The sequence below is a fragment of the Protopterus annectens genome, chromosome 3.part0 (genome assembly GCF_019279795.1).
Source record: "Protopterus annectens isolate FY-2018-M chromosome 3.part0, PAN1.0, whole genome shotgun sequence".
In the NCBI taxonomy this organism is placed as follows: domain Eukaryota; kingdom Metazoa; phylum Chordata; order Ceratodontiformes; family Protopteridae; genus Protopterus; species Protopterus annectens.
This window is the reverse complement of record NC_056731.1, coordinates 647,332,834-647,357,870: the sequence shown is the minus strand read 5'-3', so window position 1 is coordinate 647,357,870 and position 25,037 is coordinate 647,332,834. Positions and strand designations below refer to the sequence as shown.

Here is a 25,037-nt window from a genome sequence, read left to right as displayed (position 1 = left end):
TGAAGGCTTTTGGGTCTCAACCTTCCACCTCCTGGGTGCTTCTACCCTATGATGAGCTTATGCAACTGGTCTCTCGTAGGGCATGGGAGTCTCCGGAGTCTATGGAGCCTGTCCCTCGGAGGCCGAATAAGTTTATCTCTGCCCCAGCAGATAAAACCTTCTTGTCTAAGGGAGTTCCAGTTGATGCCATGGTGGTGGCGGCAGCCACCAAGAAGGAACTGTATGAAACTTCTGCGTCTATCCATCCTCCTAATAGAGATTCTAGGATCATGGATAGATATGGGAAACGCATGTTCAGTTCAGCAACTTTCACGCTTCGATCACTGAACTATCTGACCCATTTCACCAGACTGCAAAGAGATCTCCTTAAGGAGTTGGGAGATGCTCTTCAGGGTGCTGTAGCTGCAGGTGTCACTGACAAAGTTTCTGCCCAGCTTGCTACCCTTAATTCCATTGCAAAATCGTCCATGCGTCTCATACCATATGCAGCAGATGGGTCGAGTAGGGCTGCAGGAGCAGGGATTACGCTTCGTAGGCATGCCTGGATGCGCCTCTGTTCCCTCACGGAGCCCTTCAAGTCTTCATTCGTAAATACCCCGTTTGATGGCTCATCCTTGTTTGAGCCTACGGTAAAGGAAACATTGACCAGGTGTGAACAGGAGGGAAAGACTTTATCTGCCATCGGAGTCCATTTTTCTACCCCTACTCAGCCTTACCCCAAAGGCCAAAGGGGAGGAAAGATGTGGTTCCGCAAAGCCCAAGGAGCCTTCAGGACACATGTGGAGAACCTTCCTCCAGGGGCAGAGGAGGAGGTAATAATGGAAGACGCAGCCCTCGTGGCAGAGGGGGTCCACAACAACAGGATGACAGAGATCATTTCTCTGGTCAGCCCTACCAGCGCTCCTGAGAGGAGGCCCAACTGTCCTGCTCTGGAGGCAGTCGAGGGTTGCTTATCTTTGTACCCAGAAGCCTGACTAGATATTACAAATGACAGATGGGTACAAAGCATCATTTCCTGAGGGTATTTCATACTGTTCTCCGCTTCACCCATTCCTGTCAAGAGAATCCCGGATGGTCCACCCAGTTACAGGGAACAAGCAACCACAGAGGTCCTCAAGTTGCTAGAAAAAAAGAGTCCTCCAGCAAGTCCAAACAGGATTCGGAACTTACTCAAGATTCTTTTTGGTTCCAAAGAAAACAGGGGACTGGAGACCCATTTTGGACCTCAGCAGACTGAATCAATTTGTAAGAAAAGAGCAGTTTCGGATGGTCACGTTTCAGTCCATACTTCCCTTTTTTAGGGAAGGACAATTGGATGTGCTCAATCGATCTCAATGATGCGTACTACCATATAAAATGGCCAGACCATCCAGAGATCATTTGCATTTCTGGCTAGGAGCCAGTCACTACCAGTTTCGAGCCCTGCCCTTTGGTCTCACTACAGCCCCCAGAGTGTTTACCAAATGTATGGCAGTGGTAACGGCTCACCTGAGGCGTCTAGGATTCCAGGTGTTTCCGTACCTAGACGATTGGCTCCTTAACCCCACCACAGGCATCAACTGACTCAGGCAACAGAATCCCCTCTGACACACTGCAACCACTTAGGTATTACGGTCAACTTCGAAAAGTCTGCCTGGTCGCCATCACAGCATATTATCTTTATAGGGGCAGAGTTAGACACTTCAACCAGCACTCTACGTCTCCCATTCAAAAGGGTATCAATTCTTCGCCAACACATCACTTCTTTGGTGTCAAAGAACAGAGCTCCAGCCGCAGAAGTCTTGAAAGTACTAGGTTTGATGGCGGCAGCAATATTAACCATTCCATTGGCAAGGATGCTTATGTGGATTCTTCAATGGCTCTTTTTCACGCAATGGTCTTACCAGGAATTGTCAATGAACCATATGATTTTGATTACAAACTCTTGCAAGAGAGATCTTCAGTGGTGGTTGACGTCTCTACATGTCACAATAGGATGCACCTTTGTACCGCCCCCAGTAGCAACTGTGACCATGGACGCTTCTCTGATGGGGGGGGGGGGCATTTTCAGGGAAAGACTGCCTACGGCACATGGACGGATCAAGAGTCACACTTGCATATCAATGTTCTAGAGAAGAGAGCAGTACTTCTGGCGTTGCAGTACTTTCAGGGCTGTCTCCCTCTAGGGACAATTGCCATACAGACAGACAATATGTCAGTGGTCTGGTATTTGAACAAACAGGGCGGGACCAAATCTTACCCCCTTTGCCGAGAATCCCTCAGAATTTGTCAGGGGGCTGTCTCATCCCAGCGCTTTCTGTTGGCAATGCACATACCGGGGAGATCCAACATGATAGTGGACAAGCTGAGCAGGGCAATTTTGTTGCCACACGAGTGGTCCCTCAAACAGGAGATTGTGGAGAGGATTTTCCGCAAATGGGGCCAGCCTTGCTGCGATCTTTTTGCCAGTCACATCAACACCAAATGCAGAAGCTACTTTGTCTTGCTACCCCCTCCGGGAGAACCCCTGAGGGATGCACTCGTACACAATTGGCCCCCGGGTCTCCTCTATGCATTTCTTCCAATTCTGCTGATACCCAGATTTTTACAGAAAGCAAAGTCGCTGGGAAGGATTGCCATTCTTATAGCCCCTCATTGGCCTTGGCAGATTTGGTTTCCATTTCTTTACCATCATCTCTTGGAGGATTCATGAATCCTGGACCCAGTTCAGGACCTTCTGACTCACCCGTCAGGGGACCTGAATCCTTCTTTGCAGTCAGTGAAGCTAACCGCTTGGCTGCTCCAGTTCCCCGTATAGCCAGACTTCGTAATCTTTCATATGACACAAGTCAAATTTTGATGGCCTCCCACAAACCTTCCACCAGAAAATTGTATCGTAGTAAGTGGAAGAGATTTTCCATTTGGGCTTCTACAAGAACCTTAACCTTTACAAAGCTCCACTGTCATCGATACTAGAATTCTTGACTGAGATTTTTCACAAAGGAGCAGCAGCTGCAACCTTTAGGGTCCAGTTAGCAGCCATATCTAATTTTCATCTAGGTATTGATGGCCTAAATATTATGCAACACCAGTTATCCAAGGCCTTCTTCAAAGGTACCTTTCACATGAGGCCTCCAGTAAAGACTCCCTATTCTCCCTGGAGCTTGAATTTCATGCTATCCTGTATTGCTCTTCCTCCCTTTGAACCAGCATCATCTAGTGAGCTCAAGTTTCTGCCTTGGAAAACTATTTTTCTAGTGGCCATTACTTCTGCCCGCAGGGTGTCAGAGCTTCAGGCATCATCTATCAAGCCCCCCTATATGTTTTTCATCCTGACAGAGTATCCCTTAGGACTAATCCTTTCTTTTTGCCTAAAGTATGTTCTGAGACAAACATCTACCAAGTTATTGAGTTGCCCGTGTTCTTCCCCAACCATACCAACAAATTAGAATACATGCTGCACAAACTCTATGTTCACAGACAGCTTGGATATTATCTGGACAGAACAAAAGACTTCAGAAAGTCAGACCAGCCTTTTGTTTCATTCTCTGAAGCCAGAAAAAGGTAGACCAGTGGCTAAAACAACCCTTTCTAAGTGGCTTTCGGATTGTATCACCTACACTTACAAATCTGCTAATAGGTCTTTGTTGCATAAAGTGAAGGTGCACTCAACCAGAGCAGTCTCTACTTCTTCGGCCTTTCAAGCCAAGTTACCCCTTGATAATATCTGTGCTGCAGCCACTTGGTCTAAGCCTCACACATTTATCACTCATTACCAAGTGGACAAGGCCTCCAGGGACAGGGCTTCCTTTGGTTCTAAGGTCCTGAAAAATGTACTCCTGTGAGCCACCCAGGATTTAGGGTGCTAGGGACGCTACCCATCAGTGCTGAATGAACGGCGAGATTGAACAACTTCACATAAAGAAGTTATGTATTCACCATAACGTTCCATGTGAGTTGTTCCATCTCGCCTTCATTCTCACGTCCCTCCCTCCTTCCCCCACCTGGCTGATAGTTGACCTGGAGGCTGACTTCATCCTGGTTTTTCAATGTTCTTCCTGTCTGGGGAGATTAGTCCTCTTTCTAGGGTATGGTACTCACAGCAAACAAGATCTGAGGTAATTCCAGCAGTGCATCTTGGGATAAGGGGCTTGGTCTCAAGCTACTGGTAATCTTTGAGCTTTGCTAAACGGCCGTGCCAGAGCCGAGGATCGGCTCCAAACCCATCAGTGATGAATGAAGGCGAGATGGAACAACTCACATGGAACGTTATGGTGAATGCATAATTATTTTTTTCTCAAGATCTTCAAACAAAAATTACTTCTTTCTCAATAATCACATGTCCCCTATCAGATCACAATTCATTAGTTCTAAAAATGCAAATAGATTTTAAACCACTAACATTCATATCTAGATTTCCTGCGTACATTACAAAAATAAAAGAATTTAAGCAGTGGTTAGTGAATGAACTTAATTTCTTTTTAGATATAAACTACAATTCAGAAGTGAACGTAGTAATGGTTTGGGACTCACTTAAAGCTTACATTTATGGGAAAGCGACTGGTTGGTATAAAAACAGACTCAAGGAATGTGAATCAGAACTACAAAGAAAACTCACATTATATAAATCCCCAAAGCCCCTTAATTTGAATGAAAACAAGAACAAAATTGAAGACTTAAATAAAAGATATAATGAAATATTAAATCATAAAACTAATATAGCCATGGATAGGTTAAAGATAAATTCCTATGCTACTTCTCCAAAACATCTACATAATTTATCTGTTAAAGTTAAAATGCAATCTAAAGCTAACTCTATTATTAATATCTTACATGAAGAAAAAGGTAAGAAAGTGTCAGAAATAGGAGATATACTAGATGCTTTTAAGTGTCATTAAAGAAACCATTATAAAAGTAAGAATACTACAATAGATTATTTCAACTTAGAAAATATGATCTCTAATATTAAATCAACCCCTGAAAGTTTACAAAGGAATCAACAAAAATCCATTACACACAAAGAAGTTACTGATAAAATAAAAGAAAGTAAATCTGCTAAATCTCCAGGCAATGGACGGTTTAATCTCAGAAATTTACAAATTATTTCCCAAAAATATAACCTCATTATTGTTACAAAAAACATTAATTGAAATTCAACCCCATGCAATAATTCCCCCTTCATGGAGATACTCTTTAATCATTCCCATTTTAAAAGAAAATAAAGATGCTAGTCATTGTAGTTCATATAGGCCAATTTCATTATTAAATGTTTGTTTGTGTCTTTTGGCTTTTCCCAGTTAGAGGTCGACACAGCGGAACTCCGGTCCGCTAATGACTGGTAGTTGATTTTTACGTGCAGAGTTAACAGCCCTGATGCACAACCTTCAATGAAGGTACGCCCATTCACGCATGAATCCACACAGAAGACACTCTAGCTGAGAATCTAACCGGACAGCGTCTTACTGTGAGGCGACAACGCTACCGCAGCACCACCACTGCAAAATATTTATGTCTATCCTGGTAAATAGAATAAAAAACAAATGTATGAAATAATCAACAATGATCAAACTGGGTTTATTCAAAATAGGCACGCACATGACAACATTAAAGAATATTGACATTAACTGATTTAAATAAAGAAAATATAGAAGCCTTGATAATCGGACTGGATATTGAAAAAGTATTTGATTCCCTACATTGGGATTATTTAATTAAAATTCTTGAAGTATATGTTTTTCCTCCCTCCTTTATTACATTCATTAAAAAGGTTTATGAAAACAACTTAGCTTATATTAAAATAGGACTCTTCACCTCGGTGGTGCTGCGGTAGCATTGTCACCTCACATAGACATTGCCCGTTCGATTCTCAGTTAGAGTGTCTTCTGTGAGGCGACATGCGTGAATGGGCATTCCTTTGTTGAAGGTTGTGCGTTAGGCTCGGCAAGCCAGCACTTAAAAATCTACTGCCAATCATTAGCGGATAGGAGTTCCGCTGTGGCGACCCCTAACCGGGAAAAGCCGAAAGACACAAACCTCAGGGGCTATACAAATTACAAGAGTTACTAAACAGGGTTGCCCTATGTCACACCCATCTTATCTGCACTGGCTATAGAGCTATTGGCTATTTTAATAGAAAATAATCTGAAGATAAAAGAAATAAATATATTGACAATATAATTCTAAGATCATGCTCTTCGCTGACTATATCCTTCTTACACTATTGAATTCAAAAGAAGTCTTAGATGAACTAGATATTTTGATACATAAATTTCATAAGATCTCAGGTCTTAGCTTTAATAACCAAAAATCTAAATATTTCTCTAATTAGCTTCACCCTTGGCTGCTGTGTATCCTAGTCCCTGCGGCTGCTTCCACACTTCCTTGCCCTGAAAACCCCCTGTGACCTCGCCTGGCCTGGACGCTCACTCCAAATAGCAATAAATACCAAGCTCTGCTGACTCATCCCCTTAAAGGGAATTTGAAATAAGAAGGGACTAAGGAACTTCCTTGCCCTGAAAACCCCCTGTGACCTCGCCTGGCCTGGACGCTCACTCCAAATAGCAATAAATACCAAGCTCTGCTGACTCATCCCCTTAAAGGGAATTTGAAATAAGAAGGGACTAAGGAACTTCCTTGCCCTGAAAACCCCCTGTGACCTCGCCTGGCCTGGACGCTCACTCCAAATAGCAATAAATACCAAGCTCTGCTAACTCATCCCCTTAAAGGGAATTTGAAATAAGAAGGGACTAAGGAAGTATGTGTTACTGCTGCTAAACCCTTATCATTGTGATATTGTATTCTAGTCCCTGCTTGGTTATCAGCACGCTCCCTGGCCAGGAAGCCAGCAGCCAAACCCCTCTGTTTTCCCTAGAGAATTACAGGTGTACTTTGCATTTGACCACTGAATGGCACCCTCTTTCCTCCATTCCTGACTCCACACATCTCTTACGTGTTTACCATTCTCTACAAGTGTTACCTCTACTGATTCTCTCCACCTTTCTGTCCTCTTGACTATTCTATCCTTAAAAACCCTTGTTTCCTGTACTTACCTTCTCCAACAAACAGTCCACTGATTGTTGATTGTTTCTCGCTCTGATTCTGCCTCCCTTGGCTCTACCTCCTGCCTTCATTCAAGCTCCACTACACTTTTTCTTTATCTCTGCTTCCCCTATTCTTTACTTTAATCTCACTACGCTATCCCTGTCCTTCCCTCCCTACACTTGATCACCCCTGTTCCCGATCCCACCTATCTATCTATAACCTATCCATAACACCTCCCCCTTGTGATAGAATTGCTGTCCTTCCGGCCTGTACCTGCAAACACCTATCCTTGCCCCTCCCTTATCTACCACACTTCCTCCCAGAATTTATATAACCCCCTAGCCATATGGCGCCATTTCTCTAATTAGCTTCACCCTCGGCTGCTGTGTATCCTGGTCCCTGCGGCTGCTTCCACAGTAAGGTGATTCTTGTATTTATCTACCAATGTACAGCAATTCTATTAGCAATATGGTGTTTTACTCGATATAGACTTATCCTTGCAAAATGGATTTGTAGATGCTGTTACTGCACAATGGATTTGTAGTTGCTGTTTAATTGTTGTAAATCAGTTTTGCTTGTACACTCTATTAGTGTGTTAACTTGCTTGAAAAGAACTTATAGTACAGAATAAATCCAGCAATCAGTTCTTTTACTAGTGGAATTTGGGAACCACAGAAACGCAATAGCTATGCGTTTATCGAGGTAGCTCAGTTTAAACCTGTATTACCCTTAGCCTTTCTGAGCGTGCTGACCAAGTAACCTGTATAACGCCAACTCCTGCACATTTGTTTGCTACGAGTATTTCGCAAATGCTCTATCCCTCTAGCCCATTTGATAGTCTGAAGTAGTTTTACTCAACTAATTTCAGACCTTTATTGATGGTTTCACCTGCTCAGCATAACAGTTTGCTATATTTCAAAGATTTTGTTTAGGCTCTGACTGAACAAGTCTGGTTAAGCGTTTGCTATGTTTCAAAGGTTTTGTTCAGGCTCTGACTGAACGAGTGTGGGCAAGCGTTTAAAACTGTATCCAGTAATCATATGCAGGCCAAGCCAGCATATATACACTACCCTTCCTTTTGTTTTAAAGACTAATACAACTATCCTCCTCTATATATTAGTTGCGCTAGCCTAACATTTTCCTTGTCATTACCTCTATGCGTGTGCTGCCCAAGCCTACACTAGCAAACAGTAGCCGATTATTTCTTTTTTTTTGATTTTATCTATGAGATAACAGCTGCGCATAAACTGAATTCCCAGAATTAAATCGGCCAACGATTGTATGTTTATGTTGTGCTTATTAATTAAATTGCTGGATTTTGAAACTTTTTCTTTTTAATGTGGTTGTTTTCCTTCTGCTACCTGCTTGATTTGTTATAGCATAGTTGTAGCCAGTTGAGTTATTGATGTATTGCTCTATAACGAGGGTCTCAACACAAACTATAAGTGTGGATTAAAGGAGAGAAAGAAAAAAGAAAAGATAACAAAGAGAAAAAATTATTTCATGCTGTAAGACTGTTGAGTTATATTGCCTTCTGCCACTTGCTGGATTTGTTATAGTATGTATAGCTGTTTTATCTCTTTCACAACCTAATCTCACCTAGAGTACTTGTTATTTACTAGCAGATTATTTTGTTTTTTAACTTGTTAAATGCTACTGTAGAAAGGCAACGTGAAACAGTTTTTGTTACTAAACATATTACTTTCTCTCTATACTTTCTCTTGCCCTCTAGCTTCCTTGCCCAGAAAACCCCCTGTGACCTCGCCTGGCCTGGACGCTCACTCCAAATAGCAATAAATACCAAGCTCTGCTGACTCATCCCCTTAAAGGGAATTTGAAATAAGAAGGGACTAAGGAAGTATGTGTTACTGCTGCTAAACCCTTATCATTGTGATATTGTATTCTAGTCCCTGCTTGGTTATCAGCACTCTCCCTGGCCAGGAAGCCAGCAGCCAAACCCCTCTGTTTTCCCTAGAGAATTACAGGTGTACTTTGCATTTGACCACTGAATGGCACCCTCTCTCTCCTCCATTCCTGACTCCACACATCTCTTACGTGTTTACCATTCTCTTCAAGTGTAACCTCTTCTGATTTTCTCCACCTTTCTGTCCGCTTGACTATTCTATCCTTAAAAACCCTCGTTTCCTGTACTTACCTTCTCCAATAGACAGTCCACTGATTGTTGATTGTTTCTCGCTCTGATTCTGCCTTCCTTGGCTCTACTCGCTCCGTTCGCCCTCCGGGCTCACTCCAGTCCCCTACCCTGCCCCCTATTCCCACCCGCCCCCAGTACCTCTACTTTTATACCAATATAACCACACCCACCACAATATCTAGCCAATTAACTTCCACTTCCTGGTTAACTCCTACTCCCTTCCCCACCCCCGACTTACCTTATAACTATATAACCCAAGCCACCTATCTGGTTACATCTTTCAACTACACTCACTACCACCCCAACTATATCCAACTACTCTTCTAATCTCCACCCCATTCCAAAGGTTTAAATATCTCATTTAACCACTTTAAATATCACCCCTTTACAACCACATTCTACTCAGTAACTTCACACTATCTCACAACTGCAATCTATAACATTTCACACCATTATGTTCTCCAAATCCCCATCTCTACTCATGCTGTTGCTACTACTTCCCTCTATATCCTACTTCCACTACCTTACTCAGCCCAATCACACTATACACTCACAATGTTTTCATGTAACAAATCATCACATCTCACCTCCCCTAAAATCCCATATCTTAATATCTCCTCACTTATACACTATCAGCAACCATCTACTCTTTCCTTATAAACCTATCACCCTGAATAAAAATACTTCTATCACATCACCTAATAAACTCTTCAACATCTTAATTAAGCCTAATATATACTTTAAACAATCCAAATACCTCTCCAACCCAATCCTATACCTAATTACCACACTATTATCAGGTGACATACACCCCAATCCTGGCCCACCCACCTCATCCACCACAAATAAAGCCATTCTATTTACCTCACTAAATTCCCAAAGCATTGTGAACAAAATCCTAAATCTCCATGCATGGCTTACTCACAACAAACCTGACTTCCTATCCATATCTGAAACATGGCTAAAACCCCACATAAAAAACTCTGAAATAATACCACCAAACTATTCAATCTTAAGAAATGATAGAACCCATAAAAAGGAGGTGGAGTTGCTCTCCTATACTCATCCTCCTTGTCTGTTACCCCATATAACAAACCTATTCCCCACTTCAATAATGCTGAAATACTCCTAGCATTATTTCAGGTTAATATACACAAACACATATGCATAGCCTCCCTCTACATTCCCCCTGGTGATAATATCACAATACTTGAAGATATTCTACTTTGGCTCTCTACTAACATTTCAAATGAAATAATAGTCTTGGGAGACATGAATATCAAGTGGGCCTCCATCCAAGCTCCCACAAATCTGCTAAATATCAACCTTTATAACTTCTCACAGCTTATTAACTCTACAACCCACCCCTCAAAAAACCTATCCAATGGTAGCATACTTGACTGGATCTTAGTCTCCCACCCTCAGCATTATTCTGATAATGGCACCCTGCCAGACCCACTTGGTGACCATCTACCAATTTACACATATCGACTCTCTTCACCCATACTCCAAACCCATAATTTCATTACTTTTCGTAACCAGAAAAATTTCAACCCCACAACCTTCACTGATTCCCTTAAACCAATAAATTGGAACACCTTAAAAACTCTACCCTTAGATAATGCTGTTGCTCACTTCAATTCAACCTTCTTAAAAATCCTTGACATTCACACCCCCTTACGGACTAAGAGAATAAAAAGCAAAACTGCCCCTTGGCTAACAAAAACTACTCTCATAACCATGAAACGCAGAGATAAAGTTTGGACTTCTTACCAAAAAAATAAGTCTCCCCTACATCTAAATGAATATAAAACACTTAGAAATAAAGTAAAAAAGATTATTACCACAGACCGACAAAATTACTTCTCTAAACTCCAAAACAGCAATACAACAAACCCACAGAAATTCTGGAAAGGAGTCGCTACCCTTCTCAGTCCAGGCAAAACTGACAACCCCAGCCCAGACCCTAATGCTCCTGACATAGACTTCGCTTCACAATTTAATTCCTTTTTCATCAACTCTATTTCAAAACTAACTTCGACATTCTCTAACACCACCCCCACCACCTCACCATCATCTTCCTCTAATTACTCCCTTACCTCTTCTCCAACATCCTCACTCTCTCCTTGTCATCAACCACCTTCCTGTAATACCCTCCCTTTCCCTCTCTCTCCTTTTTCTCTACAACCTATTCCCATATCCACCATTAAAAAAATCCTTCAGAAGCTTAACCCATGCTCCAACGCCCCAGACAACTTAATCATATTTTCTTAGTATAGCCGCAGAATCCATTGCCTACCCCATTAGTATTCTAATCAACCGCTCTATACAAGAATCCATAGTACCCCAAATTTGGAAAAAGGCTTATATCATACCCTTACATAAGGGCGGCAAAAATAGCAACACAACTAATTTTCATCCCATAGCCATCTTATCACCCATCTCTAAAATCCTAGAAAAATGTATCCAACAACTCCTCCTACCATATCTCATAGACAATAACCTATTAACTCCAACACAACACGGTTTTAGACCTGGTCATAGTACTATGACAGCCCTACTCTCCTTCCTGGAAATCGTAAATAAAGCCCGTGACTCTGGACACATTGTCTCGACCCTTCTACTTGACCTCTCTAAAGCCTTTGATACTATCTCTCACAAACTTCTTCTAACTAAACTCTCTCAACTCAACCTATCTCCCTCCTCTTTAAATTGGTTCTCCAGTTACTTATACAATAGATACCAATCTGTCAAATGGAAAAAGGCCACCTCTTCCTTCCTTACTACCCCAACAGGAGTTCCATATTAGGTCCTCTCCTCTTCAATATATTCATAAATGATTTCCATAACTCTATCCCTTTCTCAAATATCATTCAATATGCGGATGATTCCACTATTATCTGCTCTGCAACATCCCTTCCCATGCTACAAAAGCTAACACAAGACGCATTCTCTATCACAGAACAGCGGATGAATCACAATCACCTAGCATTAAATGCCTCTAAAACTAAGCTAATGATTTTCACTCCCACCAAAAACACCTCTATCCATTCTAATACTTTTTCTATCACTAGTCATAACAACACAGCTTTGGAATTGGTAACTGAGACTAAATTACTTGGGGTTCAAATTGATAATAAGCTCAAATTCAACTCCCACCTACAACTTAATATCAAAAAACACATCAAAAATGAGGTATGCTCTACCGACAAAATCGCTATCTCACACCATCCACCAAAATCACTCTCGCTACCTCATTTCTTATCCCCTCCCTTCTCTATGGAGCACCACTCTTAACTAACCTTCAATCTTCCCTTAAAACTCAACTCTCCACATGCTACAACAAAATAGCTAAATTCGCTACTAGCCACAAGTCCTCTAGTCACCACTGTTCTTCCCTCCACAAACTAAAATGGCTAGAACTATCCAACCATCTCACCTACACTCAACTAACTCTTGCACATAAACTCATTTTCAACCCCTCACTTTGTCCATCCCTATCCTCTACTTTTAAAATGCATCTACCTAACCGAACACTAAGATCTAACAACCAAAATCTAATAGAATTATACAAACCAAGTCGTCCCTCTGGGAAAAACTCCTATCCTACAGTCTAGCTTGTCTATGGAACTCTCTCCCACCACTCATTCGTACCATCTCCAATCACTCTACATTCAAAAAATCTCTTCACTCTTACCTTTTATCCCAGTGGGAATGCTCCTGTTCTTACCTTTTATCCCAGTGGGAATGCTCCTGTTCTCACCTTTTATCCCAGTGGGAATGCTCCTGTTCTCTCCCAACATAATCTACACAGCTAAACATTGTCCACCTCTCTGGTCACATCCATCCTACCTCTCCTACCACAATCTCTCTTGGCTTGTACTAACATCTCTCTCAAGCTTATACTAACTTTACACCCTCTCTAAATTGTACCTTTATATGCCATTTTTTTTTATTTATTTTTAACTTCATAAAAACTAATAACACCATTAAATCTATATTAGACAGTTGAAATAATTGTACTCAAACTAAAAACCATTTGTAATCTGATACTAGAACTCTTGTCTCATACTAAATTGTATCACTTGCAAATTTTTATGTTAACCGAAAGCCTATTTTAACCTGGTTTCTAGAACTACACTTACTTGTTGTCACTTGTAAACTTTGCAATCTATATATATGTATAACCTAGTGTAACTTGTTTACTGCAAACTTTGTAATTTTTAATGTATAACCCAGTGTAACTTGTTACTGGAGCTTTTCTCCCCAGGACTCCATTGAAAACGGGTTCATCTTGGCCCAATGGACTATCCTGGTAAACCAACTGCAAATAAATAAATAAATAAATTTATTAAATAAGAAAAAATGATATACAAATAAACAAGAATCATATCATAGGTGAACAAGTAGCAACTTTAAAATACCTGGGGATAATTCTGTGTGAGAATATACAAGATATAATGAATATTAACTATAAAAAGGTCATGGATACAATAGATTCTCTAGTGTCCAAATATAATAACCTATTCATAGTTTTCGAAGATAAACTACGGCTGATCAAAATGGTTCTTCTTCCCAAAAGTTTGTATGTAGTACAAGCTACTTTGTTAATTCCTGAGAAAACCTATCTTAAGAAAACAACAGCAATACTCCTAAGGTTCTTATGGTATTCTTTGTGTCTTTTGGCATTTCCCGGTTAGGGGTCACCACAGCGGAACTCCGGTCCGCTAATGATTGGCAGTGGATTTTTACGTACCGGGTTACCAGCCCTGACGCACAACCTTCAACGAAGGCACGCCCCGTTCACGTATGCCTCCACACAGAAGACTCTCTAGCTGAGAATCGAACGGGACAACGTCTTGCTATGAGGCGACAACGCTACCGCAGCACCACCACTGCAGTTCTTATGGTATTCTAAAAAAAAAAATAAAACTGCATATACCCATCATATTAGACAATGGGATCAGGGAGGAATAAATTTACCGGACACTGAATCATATACAAGAGTTACTCTATTTAAAACTGTGATTGAATGGATTAATCCTAGTTATATATCCAACTGGAAATTGTTACATACAACTATAATAATAAATGAAAACAAATTACTTAAAAATACTATTACTATGGATAAGGATAATATATTATGGTACTCACTGACTTTAAACTTGCAATATAATATAACTAAACTAACCAGATCAAATCTAATAAATCATTTATTTGATCACTTTAGGAAATTTATAAATATGAATATGGATTTTAAGTTCTGGTTCACAACACTAATCCCCTTCAGTATTACTAAAAACTTTCCAGATAGAATCCATAGGGACATATTCAGCTCGTTGGTTGCATTGTATAAAAAATCAACAAGTATTAGATATACAATATATGATGTCAACTTATAAATTAAATTCTCATGAATGGTTAATACTTCAGAATATATTGACATACTCCAAGGATCTATGTAGAATAATAAATAATTCTTCTCTCTCAACTCCACCTAAATTCATATTCAGACTGTTTAGAATTATGCATAATAATGAGAATATGGAAAATGGAACTTCATACTTATATAACCTAATAAACTACAAAACATTACTCAAACCATCATATTGGCAGTTTATGACTAAAGGATATTCGATTCAATTAACCCCAGAAAATAAATCCAATATACTACTCTCAGTAAAACTGACCTCTTGTTCTCATTATTGGAGAACATTTACCTGGAAATTCCTCCATAGAGCCTTCTTAACTCCTGATAAAGTTTAAAAAATCAATCCTTCTAGTAATGGGGTTTGTTGGAGATGTTAGATCGATAAAGCTGATTGGTCTCACATTTTCTACGAATGTATAAAAATAAAACCCTTTTGGGAAAATGTTAATAATTTTATGCAGGTGATTTATACAGATAATTTTGTTATGACCAAAGCTTTAATATTACTGAATATGACTGAAGCTTTTTTTTTTTAAATAGAACTAACCTCTATGTGCTTTGGACAATACTAGCCATCGTTAGGAAATGCATAACAAAGAGATGGAATTCTACACAGTACCTAGCAAAGAAGATTTTCTGTGTTTATTGAAGAAGAAGGTCTTAATGGAAGTTAAAACTAGGGAATTAAGAATGTTTCTTATGAAATTATCTAATAATTCTTGGAAAAAATTTAACATTGATTGACAATTTACAAATGGATCTAACCTCCTCTTGAAATAATTATTTCTTAAGATTAATTTATCTACTTCTGAATAACCTGTTATCATTCATTTTTCATATGTCAGGCTGAATGTAAATATGTATATAGTTAATTTATTAAGTAATATGATAGTATATTGTAATAAGTATTCACTTACTGCTTATTTCATATCTAAAATAAAAATCATCTGAGTAAAAAAAAAGAATATCCAATACCAGCTAACGTGAAAAGCAGCTATGTTGTAATAAGTATTCACTTACTGCTTATTTCATATCTAAAATAAAAATCATCTGAGTAAAAAAAAAAGAATATCAAATACCAGCTAACGTGAAAAGCAGCCACTCCACTCCATGTATGCATTCTCTAGTTACTAACTTGCAACTTACATTAAGCATGTTTTACAAAATCTGAGAAATGCATCAAATACAATGCAACATAAACGTAGGCATAACACAACCTGCAATCAGCAAACATGCACTCAAATTCAAATTTCAAATAAAATAAAGATAGAGGGGAATATTACATGATATTCCTATTGCAAGAGGAGTCTCTCCTTTGGAGACGTATTGCTACAGTAAGTACCTATGACCTCTCCAGCTCATTAAATGAATGGCTTATTAATTACTTACCTAGGCAGAGTTTCAGAATACAAATTGAAAACTAAATGCCTTCAACAAAACCACCTGTTAAAGGTGAACCTTACTCATATCAGCACTTTGCCCTCTAATTCTCCATTTCAATAATGTTACATTCTGCAGACCTTATAAAAAGGTAATTGCATGCATAGATGATCTTGCTATACTCAGATCACGAGAAAGATTAAATTAAATACTGACTTTTCAATAATTTACAAATGATTTAAAACTGAACACAGCAGTAAAATGCACACGGAGAGAAAAGAGCTATGTACAGGAGGAAGGACAACACAGCACATCTCTACATGATTGTGTTCAAGTAAACAACCAGATCTACTGATCAGTAGTCAAAGTTAAACTTGATGGCTTATTATCTACTGACATTATGCTTGTTTCCCCAGAGCAGGCTGCAAAGAAATAAGGTAATAAATGTTCACTTCAGCATCTAAGATCTACTGAAAATGAAGCCAATATTTTTTCTACATACTAGATGAAATCTTATCTTGAAATTCCTATCAGATTATTACCAGCCTGACGTAAACTCTTTAGAAGCAGTCATTTCTGGCACATGCAGAACCAGATGTCTATAATGTGTCAGCTAGTAGCCTAGATTCCATTTTCAATATACAAATCAAGCAAACTGTGAAAGCGATATTCTGGTATAGGCCATACTTAACATTTGATTTATTTTCCTTATAATTTCAATTCATTAGTGGTAATTTAGAGGCATTAAACAACGGTAAATATTACTTTTCACATAGGAATACCGCAGCTACAATGTTCTCCTTTACTAGATGGATAGTAAAAATACATACATAAAACAAACTAGTCTGCACTTTATTACATTCTAAATGAAATTATTCACCTACATAGGTTCATAGGTGTGTACTAGGCCAATGGCCCTGGGACCATTACAAGCCTAGCCACAGGATTAGCCTGGCATCGTGCCACACGACCTTAGTTCCCAGTGCCTCTGTCAAGTAGAGCCACTGGAGTTATCCCCAGTTTGAATTTTCTATTTCCCATCAGCTCATCAAGATTTCTCTTGAAGAGAGTCAGCGAGGTGCTCTGCTTGACATGTACGAAAGTCTATTCCATAGCATGAAGAGTCTCAAGGTTATGAACCTGTTCCTCCAGTACGTTCTGATTGTGGTAATGAGGTTGAGATCTCTGGAGCATGTGGTGCGGAGAGGCTGGGATTTCTTTAGATGTAGCATTTCTAACAGAGCTGGGTCAGACATGGCTTTGTAAGTCAAGCAGAGATCACCTCTAAGTAGGCGATATTAGACGGATAATAGTTGAGTTTTTTGAGTCTGTCCATATAGGACAAGTGTTTAAGACCTGGGATCCTCTTTGTGAGGTACTTTTGCGGCCTCTCCAGTTGTTGCAGGTGTCTAGTGAGGTACATTTCAAATGGGGCATTGTACTTGATGACTGGCCTAATGAGGGAAGAGTAGAGGGAGACAATGACCTCTTTCTTCCTGGATGCAAAACCCTCAGTAATGAGATGTGCCACATAGAAGGACTTTCGGACCACAGTGGCAATGTGGTGATCAAAAGAGAGGTTGCTGTCAACCTGTGTTCCCAGAGCTGTTATTACGCCTTCTGTGTTCAGTGGACTACCATCGATGTGGTAATTCATGGGAACTGGGTTTTTCCCATGGGGGATGACGACACATTTTTTGGCATTAAGCTTAAGGCCATGGTTCTGACACCAATCACTGGTCTCAGTAAGGCCATTCTGTAGAATGTCAACATCACTTGGGAAGTTAATAGCAGCTCCCAACTTGCAATCGTCTGCAAACTTTGTCAGCCAGAGTCCCTTCGTGTTGGCCTGGACTTCAGTGAAGTAGATACCAAACAGGAGAGGACCCAGGACCGAACGCTGTGGAACTCCACTCGTGACTTGTCGGCAGTCTGACTTGGAGTGAGCTACTTTCACACTGTGGGTTCTATCTGTGAGCCAGTTTGCAACCCACCTAGTGATATAAGGGTTGATGCCTAGCTTAGTGAGTTTTTCTATGACTTCTGAGTGGAGAGTGGTATCAAAGGCCTTGGCCAAATCAAGGTAGGCTATATGAACTACCTTGTCTTCATCCACAGCTCTGGTGACTGACTCAAAGAAGTCGACCAAGTTGGGCAGGCATGATCTACCTTTCACAAAACCAAACTGTGTGGGATCCAGAGATTGGAGATTTCCTATATCCTTGTTTATTAGGTCCGTGATGATGCATTCCATACCTTTGCATATCAGACTCATCAGGCTAATGGGAAGATAGTTCCCAGAGTCTGTAATTGCTCCTCCTTTGTGGAGAGGGATGACTGTAGCAGTGCGCCATTCAGTAGGAACAAAGCCTGACGTGAGGCTGTGACTGAACAGGGCACACAGGTGAGGTGCCAGTTCACTCTGTAGTTCATGTAGAAGACAGCCAAGGATATTGTCAGGTCCCATAGAAGCTGTATTCTTGGCCTTGGACACTGCTCTTTTAACCTGCGCAGTAGTAATACTGGGTGCCTGGCAATCTACTGGTATTGTGATTGGTCCTTTGGGGGGGGGTAAAGTTGGCACTGAATCTGTCGGCCAGTATACTGGCAATATCTGTTGGCTCGGTATAGGAGGTACCACTGTGCAGTAGCTCAGAGCAAATCTGGGTATTGCTGTGGAAATTCTTTACACAACTACAGAAGGCCTTGTGGTTGTCTTTACTATCTGCTGAAAATCTGTTTTCATAGCTAGCTTTAGAGGATTTGATGAGAGACTTGAACTTTTTGTTGAGGCTGATAAGGGAGTTTTTCCAGTCTTGACTCTTCACCTTATTCCGCATCAGTTTCCTCCTTCTGTTGTAGAGTTTGTTTATTGCAGGGGACCACCAGATTGGCTTCCTTTTTTTGGAGGAGAGCATTTTGGTTCTATTGGGTATAGCAAGATCCACTCATTGGTGTATGTGTTCATACAGTGCATTGGTGTATGATTCGGTGGTCATGCAATTCTTCTCCATTTACATGGATGCCGTGAAGTTAGCCACCTCTGTTTTTAGGAGCCCAAAGTTAGCTTTGGAGAAGTTTTTCATGGTGGTTACCTTTGCGGGGTGGGGTGGGGGGGTGGATTTCCACGGTAATTAGTTTGTGGTCGGATCTAACCAGGGAGGAGTTGACTACTGGTGTAGAGCAACCATCACCCATGTTAGTAATGACCAGGTAAAGGATGTTGCTACCTCTAGTGGGGGTATGAACGAGCTGGTCCAGGGCACTGGAATTAATGAACTCCAGGAAACGTTGGGTAAGTCTATTGGTACATGAGTAGTTTTCCCAGTTCATGGAGGAGTAGTTGAAGTCACCTAGTATGAGTGTTAGGTTGGACCCTAATATTCTCCACGGTGCTTAGGAACGTGGAGTGTGAGTCTTGGGACATGGTTGGGGATCTAGAGCAGGCTACGACCTAAATCACCGTCTTATCCAATGTTGGCTGCAACTGAAGTATCTCTGATGCTTTATGTTGGCCTACCAGTCTGGAGATGTGCGCATCCATTATGAATATGGAAATACCACTGCCTTTGGAGCTTCGGTCCAAGTTCTGGGGATAGAAGGTGTGGAAAGAGTTATAGCCTGGTAGTGTAGGGGTGCTTTCTTCTGCCTTGAACCAGATCTCTGTTACAGCACAAATGCTGATGTTCTCCATTTTAAGGAGTGCTTTGAGCGAGTGCATTTTGAGATTTAGACTTCTAGCGTTAAGCAGCATGACCCTCAGATTGCATTTGTTTGTAGCTGTTACGGTGGTAATTTGGTCTTTGGAACACCGCCTAAAAAAGGCACTATAGGGGGTGTTAAGAGCTTTGGCCAATATCCGGAAGGCCATGGGTGACTGATGCAGGCTGTCACAGGCCATCAAAGAAGTCATAACATGAAAATTGGCTTGTTACAAAACTGAACAGCTTAACTAAGGAGTAACATTCTAAACCTATTTTTTGTCAAAACATTAAACTGAAATTATAAACGGTTATAAAACGGGTAATATAACTCCCTCAAATGTCAGAAATACTGTTTACTCTAATATTACAAAAATCAACTTTCAAAGGAAAATTACTAATTAATTGTCTGACTCTTAACCCATATCTCTAAGGAATAGTTTTATCAACTAGTTGTATCAGCTTTTACTCAGTATAATACTAAAGGGAGCGGTGTAAGAGTGTAACATGGTTTTAATCACATACCAAGCTAAGAACAGACTAAAGCATGCTGGAACCACATGAACTTACCTTAACAGACTACAGAGATAACGGTTACCTCAAAGGGTATAAAAACTGTAACATGTTCACTGAGAACATTATTCTTTCTCATAGTTCTCAAAATAACTGAGAGAGACATACAGAGTCAGAACTCTTAGCAGGCAACAACCTAGATGAGCTATGGTACTCAAGCTCTCCAAACAAACCTGTAACTCAAAAATCCAAGCCACATGACCAAGTGCAATCAATCAATCCAAAGCCAAGCACAAAGCCCTTACTGTTAGAGTGACTGCATCTAGGCATTAAAACTCTGGGCATTTTACTAAACTTAGCCTGGCTCTCAAACTAGCTCTTATGGGTGGGAGGTTGGCATAATGGTTAAGGCGTTTGCTTTATAAACCAAAGGTGCAGGGTTCGATTCTTATATGGGATAACTGGCTAGGCTTAAAATAGTCTACAAAGGCAGTTAGCCTAGTACTAATCTATGAACCTATGAAAATCAGCAATCCAATAATGTACTTGTGACAAGACGCTTAACTGTCCACAAAACAGATAACTCACAGGTCTCTGTAAGGAACAAGTGACTTTAACCTGCTTATCAGGAGCAAAACCTAGGGCCATACATAGCAGACTATAAAAGAATCCAAGAAAAATATGGTTTGATCATAATTTGAGGATTAACAATCTGAGTTGGAAAATATTTAGTGACATGCAGAAAAATACAATGGGACTAGCAAAAATATCTGTGGATAAAGAACAGTACTTCAAGTTATAACTAAAATGTTGACCTTCATTTTGTGGTCAAGAACCTGAAGACACAAACAGCGGGCTCAATTTCAGCCAGCCTGCCTACTCTGAGTGAATGGTTTGCATCTGTTACCCCAGTGAGGACATACATTGAACAGGTAGCTTTGCATCACCGAAGTGCAGTTTGTTTAGACCTGTGTACATTACACCCAAAAATAGGGACAAAAAAACAATGTGAAGGAGCCTTGCTAAAATGCAAGAAATATGAAGAAAAATCAGGGTAGTCTTGGAACCTTTTCTTAAGATGGCAAAAAGATATTTGTACCAAACATGAAACGTGGTTTAATACATTAACTCAATACCTAATTTACTGCAGTTCACCTCCTTTAATTGCTGTACATCAAATGGTGCAGGCAGTGGTGATTCAGTATTTGTACAAGACTATAGAAAAATAATCATCTTCTTCTTTCGGCTTTTCCCGGTTAGGGGTCGGCACAGCGGAACTCCGGTCCACTAATGATTGGCAGTATATTTTTACGGTGCAGAGGTGCTAGCTCAACGCCCAACCTTCAACGAAGGCACGCCCATTCACGCTTGTCTTTCAAATGCCACTCGACCGTGGGGAGGACATGCAGACTCCACACAAAAGGTGCTCCAGCCGAGAAACGAACGGGAGAACCTCTTGCTGTGAGGCGACAACTCTACCGCTGCACCACCGTGGCTTACTATACAGATTCAAAAATCCACAGGATTTGAACTCCTGCATTTAAAAGAATTGCAGGAAGTATATCAGAATTTCACATCTTTCTTGTGACAAATCTCCACTCGACTCCCATAAAGCATGAACATTTGGTTAATACTGTACTACAACTAAAGCTAGAAAGCAATAGAGTCCTCATGGGGGTTTCAATCACCCAAACATAGACTGGGAAAAGTATTCTACTAACAACACACACTCCCACATACTACCATATTTCACTAATCAAAACAACTACAACAAACCGTTCTTTGTCCAGTTAGTACTAACAGCCTACTTGAAACTATATTAATAAATACTGTTTCACCTTGTGTTTCTTACGTAGTTATTGCTCAATACAAAGCACTAACCAGGGTACCATTATATATAATCTAAGAATTAGTGCCCACAGACTGGGAAATATCCCCCTCTTCTTCACCATGCCAAAGGTAACAACAGAGAGATAACCACATTTCTCACACAAAAAAAAGTAGCAGGCTACATCACTTTAGGTTAACATTTAGACTAAAGGCCTACACTACAAAACTTAGAGGGATGAATATGAGCAGATGAGTAACTGGCTATAGCACTGAAGTCTGCTGTGGAAATATTCTTGAAACAGGTACTAAAAACAGTTACTCCAACAGTCAAATGCACTTTCACAGAATAAGAAAGTAACAGAAATGTATTTTAACAAAATATGAAGAAGCTCGCTAAATTAGACAAGGTATGCTAGCAAATGGCTTTCCTATCCTTACTCAGGCAAATGAAATGAGTAATTGGTTTGTTTTGCTTAAAGCCATAAGTCTCAAGATAAAACCAAAGTCGCAAGTGAGCATCCAGTCTATGAAGCAAACTAGCTCGCTTTTTCAGCTTATGGAAGGAATAGATATTTTGTCAGAAAGACACATTCAACACCATTTTCAGTAAAAAAAACAGTAGTGGTCCGAAGGTGTCACTATCCATGTGAAAATCCAAGTTAAGGTCCTAGTGCATTAATGAAATGGTTCTGAACTCATTCTTGCAGAAAAGGAGGCATTTTATAAATTTTGAAGCTGCATAGGATAAAGACTTAATGGAAGGGCATGTCACTCTCAGTCATAAAATTCAAAATGCCAAGGTGGATTATGATTAAGAACTGGAGAACAATTCTAAAGTACATGCTTAATTGTGTTGGACCAAGGTCTTAACACCCACAAAATGAAGGAAGAAATACAATGCTGAAGAGTGGTTCAAAGGAAAGCTATTAGCAAGGTCACAGAAGGGCCTATAAAACCCATAGTCAGGAATGGAGGCCAAATTTGGAAACAAGTCCTGGTCCAAACACAGGAAAGGAAATTAGTCCTCTGTGTTATTTAAATAGGCAATGTAGCAGTCTTTTAATAAGCTAGCAGGATACACAGACTTCATCCAAACAGACTCAAAGGAAGGGAAGTCTTCTAAAAACAAATTCTATGAACACAGCATAAAACAGAGAATGAGTCTTGGTATTAGAAAACCAATTCAGAAACACATACTAACAGGGGAACAGCAAAAATATTGAAATGTTTAAACAAATACAGATTTTTATTTAACTATGACCTTACAGCATACAAATAACACTTCTGTCCTCCTAAAAGCGCCTCATAAGGCTGACCCTCGTACAGTTATATCTGCTTCTTAAATGCCAATTTTATTTACAGTTTTGTGCATGTGTGCACACAAACCTCAGCTTCTGTACAAAAGATATTTACATTCCCAATAGTATATTACACACTTAATAGTTCCTTATTACAAGATATAAAAACAGGCTGAGAAAGTTCCTTATTACAAGATATAAAAACAGGCTGAGACCCTAAGAGTTCCTCCAGCAAATTCAGTCAAAGCTTATCAAGACATGTGAAATAAGAACTTAACATGTAGTATGGAAGCACATTACACAAGTAATAAACTCTTCAAGAATATAATTAATTTCTTCTAGTTGTCAGAGGAATAAGAGATTCTAAGAGGAATTCTTGGGATCCTGTTGATAGAATAAATGCAACTCTTTCCAATTTAAAAAATTAAAAGTTTGAGATCTCCGATGGCCTTCACTGCAGAAACAGTCAGGATATGTTCCGTATTTTACCATAACAACATATCATAATATCACACCATACTTCACTGCATGAGGAATTTTTGATGGTGGCATCCTTCCTATAACAAATAAAATTCCCCCTTTCTAAAGAAATATATATTATTTTTATGTCTGACACAATGATTAGTCAATATATGTACATTTTAGATATGTACTTCAATACTCTCCCTGAAAAGAATTCACATAATTACCCTTAATGGAAGCAGAACAGAATGCAATATGCCAGATTTTAATTGAGAAATGTCTGCAATAACCAACATTTACTAGCTGTAAGTAAAATGACATGTATGTCAGCACCTCCATGTCAACGCTTTGTAAAACTCTTATACAAATGCAGTTGGACAAATCAATTACAAAATGTACCCATGTCTATCATTCTGCCACTATGGATTTAAATGCAGATCAATGCCACATTTGGCCACACTACACTATTATTGGCAGTATAGAGATATCTGATGGTGGCATCCTCCTAGTGACAAAAAGGTCTCTTTTCTAAAATATTCAAGATTTTTAATTTGGATGTATTGACAACTCAATACAAATACATTTTAGACGCATTCTCCATCCTGAAAAGAAGTTGCGTACTAATCCATAATAAAAAACAAATGCAGTGCTATCTGCCTGTCACTAATAAAATCTATAAAACCCAGGACATGGTAGATATTCATAAAAGGTCATATGCCAGTCTCATTTTGGTATTATTTAATAAAACTTTTGTGGAATAATAGCTATACAGTCAGATACAAAATTCACCTAAGACTACCATTCTACTCTTGAAATATTTAAAGGTAGCTGAAGAATGACACTGGCATCACCACACTCCCATGGACAAATCAGGAAGTTTTAGCTCCTGTCACACAAAGTCTATCATTACAGCAAAGTTCTCTTCTGATACAGTACATCTCCTTTGACCATAAAGTCACAAATTATCCACAAAATAAAAGCTGTGACTATTTTTTCACACATATTTCTCCTTCTCCCCCATACACATTCACATTATCCCTGTATCAGTACACTCATGAGCTTTTGACATAGAGAGCGCCTCAATCCAGAGCAATGAGTTTCTAAAGGAGTATACCTCTGAAGTGCGACTAATCAGCTGAAAGGAACTCTTGCCACAGTAATGTATTTCAGCTTTTCACAGACATACAGAAAGAGACTTAGACACAGACACACAAGCCTAATGATCATTTTAACTGTGCCCAAGTAAT

The 25,037-nt window shown here is 39.7% G+C and overlaps 1 protein-coding gene across 1 annotated transcript in view; it reads right to left on the bottom strand.

Annotated features, from left to right (window-relative positions):
• The window catches only part of TMEM245 (transmembrane protein 245), a 1,232,464-nt gene that overhangs the window by 1,130,762 nt on the left and 76,665 nt on the right, over window positions 1-25,037 (bottom strand). The window lies entirely within an intron of this gene.